Here is an 11065-nt window from a genome sequence, read left to right on the forward strand (position 1 = left end):
ACTTTTAAACAATTTTTTACACTAAGTCAAACTTTAGAAAAGATCAAATAAAACCTTAGAAGAAAGCATATTAAATAATTAAATCAAACCCATATACAACATATATAAATCTTAACCCATTTTTACCTCTAATTAATTACTACTGCCTTGTAATTATTCCCAAAAAGACTTACAGGTATCGAGGTAAACAACTTTGAGAAGCTGCTCTGATGCCAATCGTTTGAATGGAAGTTTTTGCCTATTTTATATCTATATATCTAACCGTTTGTATCATTAAAAAAAGACATAACTATCAACAATATTGGTTATAGATAATTTTAACATTATTTCAAACACTGTTGTGGTCCACATCAATAATATAGCGTGGATATATATAGCTAATGTTTGCAGGGTTGAAAATGGCTGTGTATATATCCTGACCAATAAGCTAGCTAGTGACGACTTTTCTGGCATTTTGCAGACTTAATTGTTTTGATTGTGCAGTCGTTGTTCGATGAAGCAGATAAAAAAATGTTCAACCCAGAAAAAGGGAAGGACAACACAAATTCAAAGAGAGATGTGATCAATAAATATTGATGCTGATAAGCCTCTAAGGGGTTCGCACGTGGAATGTGAAATAATGGAGTTGTATTTGATATGTGTACACTTACATATTTTGATACTTGCTTAGTTAATATTAGACAGAAACAACCACGAAACTAACAAGTATGGATTTGAATTACTCGATTCACATCATCCAGCTTGGGACATGCGTATAACATATATTATGGTTAGTTACATGACTATGACTTATTGACACTCGAACCATTTTTTAAAATTTGACGGACAATATTTAGAACATTGCAATTTCTAGATTGTCATACGATTTAATGGAGTATCTAACTAATCCCTCACGCGGGGGCGGGGGAAGGGGGTTTTGCATTTTGTTTCATTTTTTCTCACATTTATAGATGAATAGTGAAAGTAATAACTTACCCAACAAAATATAATTGTTATACAACATATAATAATTGAAACATTAATTTTAGACAAATTAAATTAATTAATTATAACCAGTTCAAATTTTTATTAAATTACTATGTTAAATTAAATATATGAATAATCTAAGTAGAATTCCAGTTTAATAGATTGTCAATAGTAAGAAATTAAAATATCCAACTCAACTTTTGAATGAATCCAAATAGGCATCAACACAATTCTATTCGTGATAAAAAGTCTTATACTATACTAATGGTTTGAATTAATCTGTGTCTATACAAATTTTATCTAATAAAAACTTATATCGTTAATTAGTATATATGACCATATGAATTTACACTAATGTTTGATATATCACACTAATAATTAATTTTGTTAATGTAAAAGGTTTAACGTATATTATCAGTGCATTAAATGCATGTTAATATTATAATTAGCAAGCAAATGTTAATATTATATATGTGTCATATTGTTAGTAAAAACTTACAATGTATATTAACAGTTTACTTTTCGCTAGACACAATTGCAATCCTAACACTTAATTTTTATAGCAATAATAATTCTATTAATTAATTACAATACCTTGTTAACAATTTATCTTATTGGAATTTGTCAACTGCTGACTGGTACGCGCGGATTCATCAAGAACACCTTGTTTTACTGTTAAACAATTCATTATTAAAATGTTTATTTCAAAGACCAAATTTAAACCCGTGGAAAATGCATACGACTAACTAATCCTACACGGCTACACAAAAATAGTAGATTCAAGCGTACAAGTGAGCACAATGTTAGGTCATGAAACTTATCATTTTTCTGAGCCACAAGAAAAATTCGTTAGAGGAAATTTCAAAATAATACATACATAGTATTTAAATTTTTTACGAGTTTAACAGAAAAAATTGAAAATAATTATTTAAATTCGATGAATGGAAGTGCAACTTCATATATAAATAGATCAAAATATGCTACACACTAGAGGGGAGATTAAAGGAAGTACATGCAATAGCGGTTGCACCCAAATGCTACTAGCTTTAATTAGTAGGACGTAGCCACCTACACGTTAAAGAACATCTGGTGGATGGCACGTGCTTCACATTATTATCATAATTTCTGCCTTTTATTAGCATGACCTTTGTAGTTTGGAGCATGGCATTGTACCTTTCTTCTTCCCATATATGTTAAAATAGTTTAGCGTGTGTGCAGGAGTATGAATTGCTGGGCAAATCTCCTTTGGCAGTTTCCCTGGCCACCTTCATGACCTGAATGGACATGATTGAGTGGCCAACTAAGGAGTAATTGGAACATTTAAAATTAAAATACTACTATACTCCTATCTCAAATCATGATTTTTTTTTTATAACTATGTTAATTGGAACATTTAATTCTCTAGTGAGATCTCAAGATATTTTCATAAAATGCAATTCTTTTGATCATTTTATGAATATATTTTAGTGTTGGAAATTAAAAATGTATACCAGATGTTGAACACTTACAAAAATCATTTGTCTACTTTGGACATGTATCTGTGTTAAGAAAATGTGAAACTTGCAACAGTGAAATTAAAATTTGATATGCCTAACGATGCGTAGGGACGATGAAGCTTGGCCACATGATGTATCCCATGCTTCCAGAATTTTGTAACCCAAAAGTTGGTGACAGCTAGATCCCTTATAGCTTAAATTCTAGTATATGTATAAGAAGGTTTTCTTGATTCCTTTTTCCTTTTTGTTAGGAGTAGCATGCATGAATCATAATAATACCATCATGACATTGGAGTATTTTACGGACACAAAACATCAGATAAACAAGAGGCCTACTTCATGCACACAAAAATCACAGATACATATACTGATATACACACATCCAGTGTGTGGATGTACGTAGTATAACTTCGTAGTTTGTGATAAATTTCAGTGAAAAAAGGGAATCTGAAATATGCAAAGAGAAAATTATGATATAGACATATCCTTGAACTTTGAAAATAATTGATGAGGACAGAATCGGGAATCAGGATTATGAACTGGGAACATGGAAGAAACTTCCAGCGGAATTGTGCTGGCATATGCTCTTCCTACTCTTTTCAATGGCATATCCAAAATTTGGTGCGATTATTACTTGCTATATATAGGACTTCTATATTATAACATGATAACCTTAGACACAGAATTGGTGCCGTAAGTGTGAAAGACGTGCTGTTGAGGAATGACAGAGCAGTTCTCCTTTGGCAGAGAGAACATGCACAAGCATTCTTCTGGTTTGACAAAGGAGAATTATTGTCCTGTCAATTTCTAACAGTTTATGATCAATGCATTAATTAAAATAGCTGTTTTCTTTTCTTTTTCATTTTCTGCTAGAGACATGTTTTAGATTATTGTGACAGTAATAAATCCATTTACTTTCCTCCTTAACTATCGATTATATGCGGATAATTCTTCTAAAACTAATGCCTTTTTTTTCAGATGTGAGGAAAATGGACAGTGAAGAAATTCAATTTTAATTACGTGACGTGGAAGTGGAAAATAGCAGAGATTTTCCAAGATTATGCCCTTCACATGAAAAGCATCCACAGGAAATGGCTTGTCTGTGGAAAGTAGCCACAAGAAAACTCTTATTCAATATCATGTGATTAAATTAATCAAAAGTGAAATTTAGGCTAGTAATTTTTGTTAGCTACATTGCTATTTAACTGTATACAAGTTAGAATACTAAATAAACTACCTACAGAAGGCAGAAGGATCATACATCGTGTTCTTTATTTGACAGATATTAATATTCTCTCAATGTTTAACAACAGAGGAGATTTTTGTTTTGGTTTTCTTCTTGTCATATTATATCATTAGTCATATCAACTATTTATCTTTTTCTTTCTTCTTATCTCTATCAAGGATTAGACACTTAATGGATATCCAAAAGTTATATTTCTATCATTTTTAACAATCATGAATTAGAAAGAGAAAATTGATGTAAAAAGAAAAAGAAAAAGTAATGTTATAAAAATAAAGATAAATAAAAAACAATTATAAAAAGTGATGTTAACATTTATTGTAAGGATAATATCACTCTATAATTATAAGTGTTTCTCTGTCCCTTTCCCCAGTAAAGGCAATATTACAAAACCAGTAAGTGCACTTCTTTTGGCCATGCTCAGCTTGAGAGAAAGCTATTAGAGCAGTCCAAAACTTTTACTAATGGTTGAGAATTATGATAGGTTCTGTTCATTTTGATAAAACAGGTTCATTATCTAAATTGACATCGTATTCGTATATGATATGAATGAAAACTTTAATAACTGACCAAGAGCCTACTTAAAACATCAAAATAACAATCTTAAGACGGAGAAAAGAAAATAATAAGCTTCCCGAAAAAGAAGATCCAAAGGTATGTGTTCTCTCACTTTCTCTCTATCTTTTCTCCCTCCTCCATTACGTCTCTATTGATTTTTTTTCCTGCCTGAAATAATGGTGCTTCCACGAAATTTAACTTGGCACATGTAGTTCCTACCCTCAGCATCTCCAAAACATTTTTCTTTGTTCTTGCAAAATTATTTAAAGCAATAGCTATGTCCACATGCAGTTATTTGCATGTAGACTTAACAGTATAAGGTGGTATGTATTGGGCTGACACCATCACATGGCATTGTCTACTCACAAAATAAATGCCAAGCACACGCTCATTTGTTGACATAAAGAGAAAAGAAAATCTTTCATTCTTACCTTAGGGACTAGGGTCCAAAGGAAGCTCAAGTACTTCTGAACTCAGATCTTAATACTTATCCAATAATGGGATTGCTCATATATTTTGTCAAAATTTAACTTGTACTAATGTTTGGATTTGGACCCACATTGCATATCAAAAGTCAGACAAGCAACCAAATTAAAGATCACTGACCACGAGAGAAGCTCATGTCTAGCATCCTACCATTCTATTATTAACAGTCTTAATGAATGCATTGAACCTGAACACAGAATAAACTTGTGATATATTTTGTTAGCATTAACAAACTCGTTTATGATTCATACATACGCGAGCTTTATTTTCCCTTGTTATGGCATAATTGAGGACAAAATACCCCGCACCACTGATATTATGAAACAAAGTCATAAATAAGAATCAGTTAATTATTTTGATTATTCTTCTACTGACTGAGTAAAGTAAAACTATATCTTTATCGTTAAATTTGAACAAAACTTTCAACAATCCATGTCGGAGGTCTGCTCAGAAAATGAACCGATTCTATTTAACCTATGAGATCCCGAGTTATATGTTTGTGGATTCAAATACATATACATTTTTTTTAAGAATATATATATATATATATATATATATATATATATATATATATATATATATATAACATTTTTTTTGACAGAATATTTTATACATACATACATAGATTTTCATTCATCTAGTAAATACATAAATGAGGAATGATATATTATGTGGGAAAATAATTAGAGATAGATATGGACTCTTGACATTTGACTGACTTATAACGTCTGTGTATTCAACAAACAAATTGCAGTGGTCCCATATACATAAGTGGTCCTTTTCACTCCTTCAGTATCAAGGAAACGACGCTTCATAAAACTAAAATATCTAACACGAACAGCCATTATCTGTGTACGGTATCTTAATGACATAGTGAAAAATTAGAAATGAATATTAAAAACTCTTAAGTGTCCTTTAGTATCTTTTTGTTCACTGCCCTCCAGCTCTGTTTTCTGTGGTCGAGTAGTCATGGTGCGGTGGCAAAAGATGAATCCCTTAACATATAAAGAAAACTAGGGCTGTCCAAAAAGTTTTAGTAAACCCAATTGAACCATAAATCGAACAGAACCATGAAGAGGCCTAAAGGTTTGGTTTGGTTTTCTGTATTGAACCGTATCATGAACAGGCCTAAAGAAAACAAGAGAGAATTTTTGACAAAATGTTCGCATACCAGAAGCACAATGCATATATAATTATTAATTTTTGTTTCTACGTGCAGATATGTTAGGTTACCCATTAAGCAAGTGTACGAAGGAAGGACACGTGGCAAGCATAAGAGGAAGTCAGAGCTGCAGCCAGAGCAGCCAGAACCTGGATTAGGTAGCTGACTAAGATCAGTCAGTTAGTAGTTAGCTTTGTAACTGTTAGTAGTTAGCCTTGTAACTGTTCAAGTTAGTTAAGGCAGTTAGTTAGTTAGTCTTGTAACCATTCAAGTCAGTTAAAGGTAGTTAGTTAGTTAGCAGTCAACTGTAAATAGAGTTGGACTGCCTAGAATTAGGGGGAGGAATAATCACTGTGGTTGGTTAGGGAGGCTAGGCTCCAATCCCTAGTGGTACATTACTCAAAATGTTGGGACAAAATGGTGGAATTGGCAAGCTGCTGAATTTACTAATTGAATCAGTAACTACGGACTAGGTTTGACAATTCAATGTAAGTGAATGGAAATCAAACTAATCACACATCCTAACGTGTCTTAGTCCATTTTTTATGTAGTAAACCTTAAAGGGTGTCTTTGAAATGGGAGCTCTATCACAGTGGGGGACCACAATGGCAACAACAGAGGAAAAATTTTCCGAGGAATGATCCAAAGGAATATGCCAACAAACAAATTTTGATGGAATATCCATTTCTAATGTGCGAATAATCCATAGTATACATATTGCACCTTGTGCTGCTTTGCAGCACAGCAAGCAGAAGGGGCTATCAGGTATGCTTCAATTTTAGAGGTAGAGAAGAATAACAGTGCAATTCTCCTTTGGCAGGTGTTGCATGTGTTCTCGCATGAGAATGACCTTTCTGCCAAAGGAGAATTGCCCTGCCATTCTATAATTCTACCATCTTATTCATTTGCCCTGAAAATTACATTTCTTAGATATCTTTAGGCATGATAATGCCTATTTATAAGCTATTTTTCTTGTAAAGTGTGAATGCCTTTACGTTTCCTTATCTTTGTATTCGGCCATTTCTCTGTAACAGTCCACCTAATAAACCTGCGAAGTAGTGTCCACCTTCAATTAGCATTTAGCAGCACCTTATTCCCCTCGTTCATTGCTTATTTTTTCATGGTTTCGGGGTACCAATTCTGTGCAAACTTCAGGCCTATACAAAAGAGAGGAAATGTTTATCACATGAATGTGGCAAAAGAGAGGCCTAAGGTTCAGTGCATTTTAGATTATAAATTTACTAAAACAACTAAAGTACAAAAATATTCATTTTAGTCTTTATACAAAGACTTTCAGTTTCATTTTGATCCATGCTGTGAAAAAAAAAAGTTTACACAATTAACAATGGATGACGTGATGATGACATGACATTGACTTATTGCATTGTAAAACTACTTGTTTTAATCCCTGTACAAGCAATTGTTTGCGTTTTAGTCCCTATCAACATCTCACACTTATATTCCTTCCTCTGCTCTCTCCTATTTGTTTTCCTCGTTAAATCCTCCCTTCTCTTCTATTATTTTCCGGGTTCTATTTCTTTCAAATCCTCTTATATCAATTAATTTTCGTTGTCCCTAAATCAAGGAATCTTTAAGGTTGCACAGTTCAAACATGCTTCTTGAATAAGATGAGATAACTAACTTGCGAGTAGCAATTTATGTCTGACACTCTCGTCGTGGCATTCCTAAGTCCTCGCTAATCAACCCACAGTAGTTGCATGTCACTTGTCACTGGGTAGTAGCATGTACACATATATGTGACTGAAAAAAAATATATAAATACTATGAAAAAAGCATATGAGACTTTATTTTATCTTTTAAATAAATTTTTAACCTTATTTTATTAATCGTTTAAATATCTAAGCCTTTTAATAGACCGAGCTGGAGAAAGTATTTACCGTAAGCAAAGCAAGGTTGATTCATATTTGATGAGACTCAGTTTATGAATAATCATAAGCCACATAAAATAAAAACATATATCATCTTGAAAAACGAAATACTTTCACTCTTTAATCCTAAATTACAAAATGAAAGCTTATGATCTATACTCTTAATTAGTACGCTAAGCAAGGGCTCCTCCTCCTTTTGCAGCATGCGTTGCAAGCTCCCCTCGGGTTGGAAATGAGATCTTATTGTTTCCCCGCGAGTCTTCTTGCATATTGAATACAAGATTAAGAATGATTTCCATATGTAAAACTCAACCTGATTTATATATACCATTATTCCCTATCTGGCTCATGATGCTTTTCTTAGAGTCCACCGAGAGTTTGGAACATGTGTTTAAGTACACACAACTCACAAATGACCCTACAGATATAACCCCAAGTACCACATTCACCAGAAATCCAATTAGCTTCCTCTTTCTCTCTAAAATATGTGAAGCCTTCTCCAATGCCTTGGTTCCACTAATCCCTTCACGAACCGAAACCTAAATTGCCAAATTCCCATAAGTGGCCAAATACGCGAAGATTAAGACACCTGCTGCAACGAATATTATCGTGCCAATGCTTGCTATGTAACTTTGTTCAGGTTGCTGCTGACAACTAGAATTAACAATAAACATCACGTGCTGATGGAACACTAACAATATTCCTAATAATATCTAACCCAATTTAAATAACCTTACGAAGAACCAGGTAACAAGTAAGCTTCTAGGTTCTAGCGGGTTTAGTAATTATTAATACGAGGCTTTTGATGCTCAACTTCGCTTCTGGGTCTATTTTCTGCTCTGAGGTTAAGATATAGAGCAGTGTTGTTAGCAAAGAAAACATAGATATGCGAAGAACGGCAAAACCTTCAACTTGTGCAATAACTGTGTATAGTGAAGGTTGCGCCCACAAAGTTGTTGGCGTCTTCACTGTTTGTGAGAAAAACATTGGATAAATGACTCGTGGCATAGAAAGCATAGAAGCAGGAGGGAGGTATGACCAAGAGACAGAAGAAAATAGGTGATGAGTTTCTGTTTAGAATAGATATCTTGGAGTTTTCTTGGAAATGCTGCCAAACCCAGTTAGATCGAATAAAGGGTGTTCAAGATGATTTTCAAGATGATTTTCGGAGTGGATTGTTGATGACCAAGTTCCGGCAATGGCATATATATTTATACAAGTTAAGGGACGAGGAATTATTCAAAGGTTAAGATGATGATCTGAAATACAGAAGTTAGGTTTTCAATTGAAACATGAAAACTTGACTGAATTGATCCTAATTACTCTTCAGAATTACTCTTCAGAATGGAATAGAAGCATATACTCCTCTGATAGAATGCAGGACCCACTTTCGATCAGGAACTATTCAAGGTCAAGATGATGAGCTTATAAAAAAAAAATACGCGTTTGAATTTAATTTATTAATTATAATATAGGAAAAGTATAAAAAAGAAAAATAATTATCATCAGAAGGTTCTTTGTTAGCGCTGAGTGGTGCACAAAGCCTTTGTATGGGACCCATGATCCCATGATCCATGCGTCTATAATTTCTATGCATTTACCATTATCATTTCAGGATTATGAGATGTCTTGAGGAAACTGAAGACAGCTTCTCATGAACCATTTGAACCACTGCATGGGTGAATTTTATATAGCTGACATGGAAAAATAAACACATATTCATTTGGGCTATAAAACTGTTACATTTTTGCTGATTAGGGCAATGTATTTGCTAATCACGTGACCTTTATTTCTGGCTTTTCAGTGACCAGTATTGCAACCCTAAACATCCTGTAAAAAAACAAATATTGCAACATAAACACACAATTTTATGAAGAAAAAAAATGCTAGTAATACACTCTCTAACACACTCTTTTAAACACACATTCTCTAATTAATTGAAATTTATTAAAAATCACAAAAAAATATGGACCCCACAACTTATTCAATAACTCACTCTTATAATTTTGAAGTTTCTAATAAATTTCATGAAAGCATAGATCAGAATTGGCAAACACAAATTAAAGCCACTAACAAAATTTTTGGAATACCAATTTTCGGTGTTAATGATAATCATTAAACGAGCATAAAATATGCTAGAAGAATTTCTAAGCATATCTCCTTTGGCAGATGGTCGATTGAGACTTTTTGACCTGCATTCTGAATATATACGTTGGAGTTTGACGGTTTGCCAATAGGAGATTGCTCAGTGATTCACCTGGCAACAATTACTGCTTTAGTAAAAGAGATAAGAAAACATGGCATGCATTTATAGCTGAGGGGGAGAACAATGTTGCTTTAGCAAGTGGTGCAGAACAAATCTTACAGAATATTATTATCTTTCTACCCTTTTCTACTGGCTAGCTAGGCATGACTTGACATTAGGAATCAAAAGAAAAGTCGTCTACTATTATTTATAATCTCATGGGATCCAACTCACATAATATTTGGGACATGCATAGGTGGAAAAATGAAAAAGAAATAGTGCCATTCATCCAACATATATATATAAAAGAGCAAAGGGAAGATCCATTAACACATTGGATGTGAAAGCACGGGTATCAAACTAATGTTCTCGTACATATAGTTGTGAAATGGGATAGGCTCATTTGATGTTCAACCCAATATTGCTTGTTGCAATGATGTTCTCAGACGATTGTCAAATTAAGCTAAATTAAAATTGCTAAGTTTTGCTTTGTGCATCGGACCATTATTACCATTAAACATGGAAATCCAGAAGAAAACATATGTTAAAAAAGGAAGGGGATTTTGGACCAACAATGTAAAATAACAAAGTTGCGTTTGCCGGGAGTCGAACCCGGGTCTATTGCTTGGAAGGCAATTATCCTAACCGTTGGACTACAAACGCTAGATATAAGACATTTGCTTCATAATTTTATATATAAAACATGTTTCTGTCACAAGCCTTTCATGCTACATTGGTTATTTGGCTTCTGCTGAAATTAGACGCCATCCAAAGTAAAGGTGAAATTGTAATAATGGTATCATATACTAGGTGGTGTAAATTAGAATAAGTTTATTATATAGGGAACTCAATTTTAGTCAGTGCCCAACTTAAGTAGCCAATTAGACTGAACTGCAATGATAATACCAGAGGTTTAGAACGTTCACTTAAATAAATTTTTTCTTTTATTTTAAGTGTTAGTACTTGTTAATATTTTTTAAAATAAAAATAGAAATGATATTAAAAACCTATATACCCCCC

At 33.1% G+C, this 11065-nt stretch overlaps 1 non-coding gene across 1 annotated transcript; it reads right to left on the reverse strand.

Moving 5' to 3' along the window:
- Positions 1 to 10636: 10636 nt before the first annotated feature.
- TRNAG-UCC lies at positions 10637 to 10708 on the reverse strand. The gene has a single exon. It is a non-coding gene; the product is annotated as a tRNA-Gly (tRNA).
- Between the last annotated feature and the right edge of the window lie 357 nt (positions 10709 to 11065).

This window comes from Glycine soja, chromosome 15 (genome assembly GCF_004193775.1).
Source record: "Glycine soja cultivar W05 chromosome 15, ASM419377v2, whole genome shotgun sequence".
Taxonomy (NCBI): Eukaryota; Viridiplantae; Streptophyta; class Magnoliopsida; order Fabales; family Fabaceae; genus Glycine; species Glycine soja.